This window comes from Cavia porcellus, unplaced genomic scaffold, assembly GCF_034190915.1.
Source record: "Cavia porcellus strain 051 isolate PalLab524CR breed Dunkin Hartley unplaced genomic scaffold, mCavPor4.1 scaffold_58, whole genome shotgun sequence".
NCBI classification, from domain to species: Eukaryota; Metazoa; Chordata; class Mammalia; order Rodentia; family Caviidae; genus Cavia; species Cavia porcellus.
In genome coordinates, this window is record NW_026947541.1 from 2,294,617 (window position 1) to 2,306,032 (window position 11,416).

The following is an 11,416-nucleotide window of genomic DNA, read 5'->3' on the forward strand; positions in this document are numbered from 1 at the left end:
ATTCACTAGTAGGAGTGAGAAAAACATCACGGGGTGGTGCGCATTGTATGGGTGTTTGTTACATTAGATTCACTAGTAGGAGTGAGAAAAACATCACGGGGTCGTGCGCATTGTATGGGTGTGTGTTACATTACATTCACTAGTAGGAGTGAGAAAAACATCACGGGGTGGTGCGCATTGTATGGGTGTGTGTTACATTAGATTCACTAGTAGGAGTGAGAAAAACATCACGGGGTGGTGCGCATTGTATGGGTGTGTGTTACATTAGATTCACTAGTAGGAGAGAGAAAAACATCACGGGGTGGTGCGCATTGTATGGGTGTGTGTTACATTACATTCACTAGTAGGAGTGAGAAAAACATCACGGGGTGGTGCACATTGTATGGGTGTGTGTTAAATTACATTCACTAGTAGGAGTGAGAAAAACATCACGGGGTGGTGCGCATTGTATGGGTGTGTGTTTCATTACATTCACTAGTAGGAGTGAGAAAAACATAACGGGGCGGTGCGCATTGTATGGGTGTGTGTTACATTACATTCACTAATAGGAGTGAGAAAAACATCACGGGGCGGTGCGCATTGTATAGGTGTGTGTTACATTACATTCACTAGTAGGAGTGAGAAAAACATCAAGGGGCGGTGCGCATTGTATGGGTGTGTGTTACATTACATTCACTAGTAGGAGTGAGAAAAACATCACGGGGCGGTGCGCATTGTATGGGTGTGTGTTACATTACATTCACTAGTAGGAGTGAGAAAAACATCACGGGGCGGTGCGCATTGTATGGGTGTGTGTTACATTACATTCACTAGTAGGAGTGAGAAAAACATCACGGGGCGGTGCGCATTGTATGGGTGTGTGTTACATTACATTCACTAGTAGGAGTGAGAAAAAAATCACGGGGCGGTGCGCATTGTATGGGTGTGTGTTACATTACATTCACTAGTAGGAGTGAGAAAAACATCTCGGGGTGGTGCGCATTGTATGGGTGTGTGTTACATTACATTCACTAGTAGGAGTGAGGAAAACATCACGGTGTGGTGCGCATTGTATGGGTGTGTGTTACATTACATTCACTAGTAGGAGTGAGGAAAACATCACGGGGTGGTGCGCATTGTATGGGTGTGTGTTACATTACATTCACTAGTAGGAGTGAGAAAAACATCACGGGGTGGTGTGCATTGTATGGGTGTGTGTTACATTACATTCACTAGTAGGAGTGAGAAAAACATCACGGGGTGGTGCGCATTGTATGGGTGTGTGTTACATTACATTCACTAGTAGGAGTGAGAAAAACATCACGGGGTGGTGCGCATTGTATGGGTGTGTGTTACATTACATTCACTAGTAGGAGTGAGAAAAACATCACGGGGTGGTGCGCATTGTATGGGTGTGTGTTACATTACATTCACTAGTAGGAGTGAGAAAAACATCACGGGGTGGTGCGCATTGAATGGGTGTGTGTTACATTACATTCACTAGTAGGAGTGAGAAAAACATCACGGGGTCGTGCGCATTGTATGGGTGTGTGTTACATTACATTCACTATTAGTTGTGAGAAAAACATCACGGGGCGGTGCGCATTGTATGGGTGTGTGTTACATTACATTCACTAGTAGGAGTGAGAAAAACATCACGGGGTGGTGCGCATTGTATGGGTGTGTGTTACATTACATTCACTAGTAGGAGTGAGAAAAACATCACGGGGTGGTGCGCATTGTATGGGTGTGTGTTACATTACATTCACTAGTAGGAGTGAGAAAAACATCACGGGGTGGTGCGCATTGTATGGGTGTGTGTTACATTACATTCACTAGTAGGAGTGAGAAAAACATCACGGGGTGGTGCGCATTGTATGGGTGTGTGTTACATTACATTCACTAGTAGGAGTGAGAAAAACATCACGGGGTGGTGCGCATTGTATGGGTGTGTGTTACATTACATTCACTAGTAGGAGTGAGAAAAACATCACGGGGTGGTGCGCATTGTATGGGTGTGTGTTACATTAGATTCACTGGTATGAGTGACAAAAACATCACGGGGTGGTGCGCATTGTATGGGTGTGTGTTACATTAGATTCACTGGTAGGAGTGAGAAAAACATCACGGGGTGGTGCGCATTGTATGGGTGTGTGTTACATTAGATTCACTGGTAGGAGTGAGAAAAACATCACGGGGTGGTGCGCATTGTATGGGTGTGTGTTACATTACATTCACTAGTAGGAGTAAGAAAAACATCACGGGGTGGTGAGCATTGTATGGGTGTTTGTTACATTAGATTCACTAGTAGGAGTGAGAAAATCATCACGGGGTGGTGCGCATTGTATGGGAGTGTGTTACATTACATTCACTAGTAGGAGTGAGAAAAACATCACGGGGTGGTGCACATTGTATGGGTGTGTGTTACATTACATTCACTAGTAGGAGTGAGAAAAACATCACGGGGTGGTGCGCATTGTATGGGTGTGTGTTACATTACATTCACTAGTAGGAGTGAGAAAAACATCACGGGGTGGTGCGCATTGTATGGGTGTGTCTTACATTACATTCACTAGTAGGAGTGAGAAAAACATCACGGGGTGGTGCGCATTGTATGGGTGTGTGTTACATTACATTCACTAGTAGGAGTGAGAAAAACATCACGGGGTGGTGCGCATTGTATGGGTGTGTGTTACATTACATTCACTAGTAGGAGTGAGAAAAACATCACGGCGTGGTGCGCATTGTATGGGTGTGTGTAACATTACATTCACTAGTAGGAGTGAGAAAAACATCACGGGGTGGTGCGCATTGTATGGGTGTGTGTTACATTACATTCACTAGTAGGAGTGAGAAAAACATCACGGGGTGGTGCGCATTGTATGAGTGTGTGTTACATTACATTCACTAGTAGGAGTGAGAAAAACATCACGGGGTGGTGCGCATTGTATGGGTGTTTGTTACATTAGATTCACTAGTAGGAGTGAGAAAAACATCACGGGGTGGTGCGCATTGTATGGGTGTGTGTTACATTACATTCACTAGTAGGAGTGAGAAAAACATCACGGGGTGGAGCACATTGTATGGGTGTGTGTTACATTAGATTCACTAGTAGGAGTGAGAAAAACATCACGAGGTGGTGCGCATTGTATGGGTGTGTGTTACATTACATTCACTAGTAGGAGTGAGAAAACATCACGGGGTGCTGCGCATTGTATGGGTATTTGTTATATTAGATTCACTAGTAGAAGTGAGAAAAACATCACGGGATGGTGTGCATTGTATGGGTGCGTGTTACATTACATTCACTAGTAGGAGTGAGACAAACATCACGGGGTGGTGCGCATTGTATGGGTGTGTGTTACACTACATTCACTACTAGCAGTGAGAAAAACATCACAGGGTGGTGCGCATTGTATGGGTGTGTGTTTCACTACATTCACTAGTAGGAGTGAGAAAATCATCACGGGGTGGTGGGCATTGTTTGGGTGTGTGTTACATTACATTCACTAGTAGGAGTGAGAAAAACATCACGGGGTGGTGCGCATTGTATGGGTGTGTGTTACATTAGATTCACTAGTAGGAGTGAGAAAAACATCACGGGGTGGTGCGCATTGTATGGGTGTGTGTTACATTAGATTCACTAGTATGAGTGACAAAAACATCACGGGGTGGTGCGCATTGTATGGGTGTGTGTTACATTAGATTCACTAGTAGGAGTGAGAAAAACATCACGGGGTGGTGCGCATTGTATGGGTGTGTGTTACATTAGATTCACTGGTAGGAGTGAGAAAAACATCACGGGGTGGTGCGCATTGTATGGGTGTGTGTTACATTACATTCACTAGTAGGAGTGAGAAAAACATCACGGGGTGGTGCGCATTGTATGGGTGTGTGTTACATTACATTCACTAGTAGGAGTGAGAAAAACATCACGGGGTGGTGCGCATTGTATGGGTGTGTGTTACATTACATTCACTAGTAGGAGTGAGAAAAACATCACGGGGTGGTGCGCATTGTATGGGTGTGTGTTACATTACATTCACTAGTAGGAGTGAGAAAAACATCACGGGGTGGTGCGCATTGTATGGGTGTGTGTTACATTACATTCACTAGTAGGAGTGAGAAAAACATCACGGGGTGGTGCGCATTGAATGGGTGTTTGTTATATTACATTCACTAGTAGGAGTGAGAAAAACATCACGGGGTCGTGCGCATTGTATGGGTGTGTGTTACATTACATTCACTATTAGTTGTGAGAAAAACATCACGGGGTGGTGCGCATTGTATGGGTGTGTGTTACATTACATTCACTAGTAGGAGTGAGAAAAACATCACGGGGTGGTGCGCATTGTATGGGTGTGTGTTACATTACATTCACTAGTAGGAGTGAGAAAAACATCACGGGGTGGTGCGCATTGTATGGGTGTGTGTTACATTACATTCACTAGTAGGAGTGAGAAAAACATCACGGGGTGGTGCGCATTGTATGGGTGTGTGTTACATTACATTCACTAGTAGGAGTGAGAAAAACATCACGGGGTGGTGCGCATTGTATGGGTGTGTGTTACATTACATTCACTAGTAGGAGTGAGAAAAACATCACGGGGTGGTGCGCATTGTATGGGTGTGTGTTACATTACATTCACTAGTAGGAGTGAGAAAAACATCACGGGGTGGTGCGCATTGTATGGGTGTGTGTTACATTAGATTCACTGGTATGAGTGACAAAAACATCACGGGGTGGTGCGCATTGTATGGGTGTGTGTTACATTACATTCACTGGTAGGAGTGAGAAAAACATCACGGGGTGGTGCGCATTGTATGGGTGTGTGTTACATTAGATTCACTGGTAGGAGTGAGAAAAACATCACGGGGTGGTGCGCATTGTATGGGTGTGTGTTACATTACATTCACTAGTAGGAGTAAGAAAAACATCACGGGGAGGTGAGCATTGTATGGGTGTTTGTTACATTAGATTCACTAGTAGGAGTGAGAAAATCATCACGGGGTGGTGCGCATTGTATGGGAGTGTGTTACATTACATTCACTAGTAGGAGTGAGAAAAACATCACGGGGTGGTGCACATTGTATGGGTGTGTGTTACATTACATTCACTAGTAGGAGTGAGAAAAACATCACGGGGTGGTGCGCATTGTATGGGTGTGTGTTACATTACATTCACTAGTAGGAGTGAGAAAAACATCACGGGGTGGTGCGCATTGTATGGGTGTGTCTTACATTACATTCACTAGTAGGAGTGAGAAAAACATCACGGGGTGGTGCGCATTGTATGGGTGTGTGTTACATTACATTCACTAGTAGGAGTGAGAAAAACATCACGGGGTGGTGCGCATTGTATGGGTGTGTGTTACATTACATTCACTAGTAGGAGTGAGAAAAACATCACGGGGTGGTGCGCATTGTATGGGTGTTTGTTACATTAGATTCACTAGTAGGAGTGAGAAAAACATCACGGGGTGGTGCGCATTGTATGGGTGTGTGTTACATTACATTCACTAGTAGGAGTGAGAAAAACATCACGGGGTGGAGCGCATTGTATGGGTGTGTGTTACATTAGATTCACTAGTAGGAGTGAGAAAAACATCACGAGGTGGTGCGCATTGTATGGGTGTGTGTTACATTACATTCACTAGTAGGAGTGAGAAAAACATCACGGGGTGCTGCGCATTGTATGGGTATTTGTTATATTAGATTCACTAGTAGAAGTGAGAAAAACATCACGGGATGGTGTGCATTGTATGGGTGCGTGTTACATTACATTCACTAGTAGGAGTGAGACAAACATCACGGGGTGGTGCGCATTGTATGGGTGTGTGTTACACTACATTCACTACTAGCAGTGAGAAAAACATCACAGGGTGGTGCGCATTGTATGGGTGTGTGTTTCACTACATTCACTAGTAGGAGTGAGAAAATCATCACGGGGTGGTGCGCATTGTATGGGTGTGTGTTACATTACATTCACTAGTAGGAGTGAGAAAAACATCACGGGGTGGTGCGCATTGTATGGGTGTGTGTTACATTACATTCACTAGTAGGAGTGAGAAAAACATCACGGGGTGGTGCGCATTGTATGGGTGTGTGTTACATTAGATTCACTAGTAGGAGTGAGAAAAACATCACGGGTGGTGCGCATTGTATGGGTGTGTGTTACATTACATTCACTAGTAGGAGTGAGAAAAACATCACGGTGTGGTGCGCATTGTATGGGTGTTTGTTACATTAGATTCACTAGTAGGAGTGAGAAAATCATCACGGGGTGGTGCGCATTGTATGGGTGTGTGTTACATTACATTCACTAGTAGGAGTGAGAAAAACATCACGGGGTGGTGCGCATTGTATGGGTGTGTGTTACATTATATTCACTACTAGGAGTGAGAAAAACATCACGGGGTGGTGCGCATTGTATGGGTGTGTGTTACATTACATTCACTAGTAGGAGTGAGAAAAACATCACGGGGTGGTGCGCATTGTATGGGTGTGTGTTACATTAGATTCACTGGTAGGAGTGAGAAAAACATCACGGGGTGGTGCGCATTGTATGGTTGTGTGTTACATTAGATTCACTGATAGGAGTGAGAAAAACATCACGTGGTGTTGCGGATTGTATGGGTGTGTGTTACATTACATTCACTGGTAGGAGTGAAAAAAACATCACGGGGTGGTGCGCATTGTATGGGTGTTTGTTACATTAGATTCACTAGTAGGGGTGAGAAAATCAACACGGGGTGGTGCGCATTGTATGGGTGTTTGTTACATTACATTCACTAGTAGGAGTGAGAAAAACATTACGGGGTGGTGCGCATTGTATGGGTGTGTGTTACATTAGATTCACTAGTAGGAGTGAGAAAAACATCACGGGGTGGTGCGCATTGTATGGGTGTGTGTTACATTACATTCACTAGTAGGAGTGAGAAAAACATCACGGGGTGGTGGGCATTGTTTGGGTGTGTGTTACATTACATTCACTAGTAGGAGTGAGAAAAACATCACGGGGTGGTGCGCATTGTATGGGTGTGTGTTACATTAGATTCACTAGTAGGAGTGAGAAAAACATCACGGGGTGGTGCGCATTGTATGGGTGTGTGTTACATTAGATTCACAAGTATGAGTGACAAAAACATCACGGGGTGGTGCGCATTGTATGGGTGTGTGTTACATTAGATTCACTAGTAGGAGTGAGAAAAACATCACGGGGTGGTGCGCATTGTATGGGTGTGTGTTAGATTACATTCATTAGTAGGAGTGAGAAAAACATCACGGGGTGGTGCGCATTGTATGGGTGTTTGTTACATTAGATTCACTAGTAGGAGTGAGAAAAACATCACGGGGTGGTGCGCATTCTTTGGGTGTGTGTTACATTACATTCACTAGTAGGAGTGAGAAAAACATCACGGGGTGGTGCGCATTGTATGGGTGTGTGTTACATTACATTCACTAGAAGGAGTGAGAAAAACATTACGGGGTGGTGCGCATTGTATGGGTGTGTGTTACATTACATTCACTAGTAGGAGTGAGAAAAACATCACGGGGTGGTGCGCATTGTATGGGTGTGTGTTAGATTACATTCATTAGTAGGAGTGAGAAAAACATCACGGGGTGGTGCGCATTGTATGGGTGTTTGTTACATTAGATTCACTAGTAGGAGTGAGAAAATCATCAAGGGGTGGTGCGCATTGTATGGGTGTGTGTTACATTACATTCACTAGTAGGAGTGAGAAAAACATCACGGGGTGGTGCGCATTGTATGGGTGTTTGTTACATTAGATTCACTAGTAGGAGAGAGAAAAACATCACGGGGTGGTGCGCATTGTATGGGTGTGTGTTACATTACATTCACTAGTAGGAGTGAGAAAAACATCACGGTGTGGTGCGCATTGTATGGGTGTGTGTTACATTAGATTCACTAGTAGGAGTGAGAAAAACATCACGGGGTGGTGCGCATTGTATGGGTGTGTGTTACATTAGATTCACTAGTATGAGTGACAAAAACATCACGGGGTGGTGCGCATTGTATGGGTGTGTGTTACATTAGATTCACTAGTAGGAGTGAGAAAAACATCACGGGGTGGTGCGCATTGTATGGGTGTGTGTTACATTAGATTCACTGGTAGGAGTGAGAAAAACATCACGGGAAGGTACGCATTGTATGGGTGTGTGTTACATTAGATTCACTGGTAGGAGTGAGAAAAACATCACGGGGTGGTGCGCATTGTATGGGTGTGTGTTACATTAGATTCACTGGTAGGAGTGAGAAAAACATCACGGGGTGGTGCGCATTGTATGGGTGTGTGTTACATTAGATTCACTGGTAGGAGTGAGAAAAACATCACGGGGTGGTGCGCATTGTATGGGTGTGTGTTACATTAGATTCACTGGTAGGAGTGAGAAAAACATCACGGGGTGGTGCGCATTGTATGGGTGTGTGTTACATTAGATTCACTGGTAGGAGTGAGAAAAACATCACGGGGTGGTGCGCATTGTATGGGTGTGTGTTACATTACATTCACTAGTAGGAGTGAGAAAAACATCAAGGGGTGGTGCGCATTGTTTGGGTGTGTGTTACATTACATTCACTAGTAGGAGTGAGAAAAACATCACGGGGTGGTGCGCATTGTATGGGTGTGTGTTACATTACATTCACTAGTAGGAGTGAGAAAAACATCACGGGGTGGTGCGCATTGTATGGGTGTGTGTTACATTACATTCACTAGTAGGAGTGAGAAAAACATCACGGGGTGGTGCGCATTGTATGGGTGTGTGTTACATTACATTCACTAGTAGGAGTGAGAAAAAGATCACGGGGTGGTGCGCATTGTATGGGTGTGTGTTACATTACATTCACTAGTAGGAGTGAGAAAAACATCACGGGGTGGTGCGCATTGTATGGGTGTGTGTTACATTACATTCACTAGTAGGAGTGAGAAAAACATCACGGGGTGGTGCGCATTGTATGGGTGTGTGTTACATTACATTCACTAGTAGGAGTGAGGAAAACATCACGGGGTGGTGCGCATTGTATGGGTGTGTGTTACATTACATTCACTAGTAGGAGTGAGAAAAACATCACGGGGTGGTGCGCATTGTATGGGTGTGTGTTACATTACATTCACTAGTAGGAGTGAGAAAAACATCACGGGGTGGTGCGCATTGTATGGGTGTGTGTTACATTACATTCACTAGTAGGAGTGAGAAAAACATCACGGGGATGGTGCGCATTGTATGGGTGTGTGTTACATTACATTCACTAGTAGGAGTGAGAAAAACATCACGGGGTGGTGCGCATTGTATGGGTGTGTGTTACATTACATTCACTAGTAGGAGTGAGAAAAACATCACGGGGTGGAGCGCATTGTATGGGTGTGTGTTACATTAGATTCACTAGTAGGAGTGAGAAAAACATCACGAGGTGGTGCGCATTGTATGGGTGTGTGTTACATTACATTCACTAGTAGGAGTGAGAAAAACATCACGGGGTGCTGCGCATTGTATGGGTATTTGTTATATTAGATTCACTAGTAGAAGTGAGAAAAACATCACGGGATGGTGTGCATTGTATGGGTGCGTGTTACATTACATTCACTAGTAGGAGTGAGAAAAACATCACGGGGTGGTGCGCATTGTATGGGTGTGTGTTACACTACATTCACTACTAGCAGTGAGAAAAACATCACAGGGTGGTGCGCATTGTATGGGTGTGTGTTTCACTACATTCACTAGTAGGAGTGAGAAAATCATCACGGGGTGGTGCGCATTGTATGGGTGTGTGTTACATTACATTCACTAGTAGGAGTGAGAAAAACATCACGGGGTGGTGCGCATTGTATGGGTTTGTGTTACATTACATTCACTAGTAGGAGTGAGAAAAACATCACGGGGTGGTGCGCATTGTATGGGTGTGTGTTACATTAGATTCACTAGTAGGAGTGAGAAAAACATCACGGGTGGTGCGCATTGTATGGGTGTGTGTTACATTACATTCACTAGTAGGAGTGAGAAAAACATCACGGTGTGGTGCGCATTGTATGGGTGTTTGTTACATTAGATTCACTAGTAGGAGTGAGAAAATCATCACGGGGTGGTGCGCATTGTATGGGTGTGTGTTACATTACATTCACTAGTAGGAGTGAGAAAAACATCACGGGGTGGTGCGCATTGTATGGGTGTGTGTTACATTAGATTCACTAGTAGGAGTGAGAAAAACATCACGGGGTGGTGCGCATTGTATGGGTGTGTGTTACATTAGATTCACTAGTAGGAGTGAGAAAAACATCACGGGTGGTGCGCATTGTATGGGTGTGTGTTACATTACATTCACTAGTAGGAGTGAGAAAAACATCACGGTGTGGTGCGCATTGTATGGGTGTTTGTTACATTAGATTCACTAGTAGGAGTGAGAAAATCATCACGGGGTGGTGCGCATTGTATGGGTGTGTGTTACATTACATTCACTAGTAGGAGTGAGAAAAACATCACGGGGTGGTGCGCATTGTATGGGTGTGTGTTACATTATATTCACTACTAGGAGTGAGAAAAACATCACGGGGTGGTGCGCATTGTATGGGTGTGTGTTACATTACATTCACTAGTAGGAGTGAGAAAAACATCACGGGGTGGTGCGCATTGTATGGGTGTGTGTTACATTAGATTCACTGGTAGGAGTGAGAAAAACATCACGGGGTGGTGCGCATTGTATGGTTGTGTGTTACATTAGATTCACTGATAGGAGTGAGAAAAACATCACGTGGTGTTGCGGATTGTATGGGTGTGTGTTACATTACATTCACTGGTAGGAGTGAAAAAAACATCACGGGGTGGTGCGCATTGTATGGGTGTTTGTTACATTAGATTCACTAGTAGGAGTGAGAAAATCAACACGGGGTGGTGCGCATTGTATGGGTGTTTGTTACATTACATTCACTAGTAGGAGTGAGAAAAACATTACGGGGTGGTGCGCATTGTATGGGTGTGTGTTACATTAGATTCACTAGTAGGAGTGAGAAAAACATCACGGGGTGGTGCGCATTGTATGGGTGTGTGTTACATTACATTCACTAGTAGGAGTGAGAAAAACATCACGGGGTGGTGGGCATTGTTTGGGTGTGTGTTACATTACATTCACTAGTAGGAGTGAGAAAAACATCACGGGGTGGTGCGCATTGTATGGGTGTGTGTTACATTAGATTCACTAGTAGGAGTGAGAAAAACATCACGGGGTGGTGCGCATTGTATGGGTGTGTGTTACATTAGATTCACTAGTATGAGTGACAAAAACATCACGGGGTGGTGCGCATTGTATGGGTGTGTGTTACATTAGATTCACTAGTAGGAGTGAGAAAAACATCACGGGGTGGTGCGCATTGTATGGGTGTGTGTTAGATTACATTCATTAGTAGGAGTGAGAAAAACATCA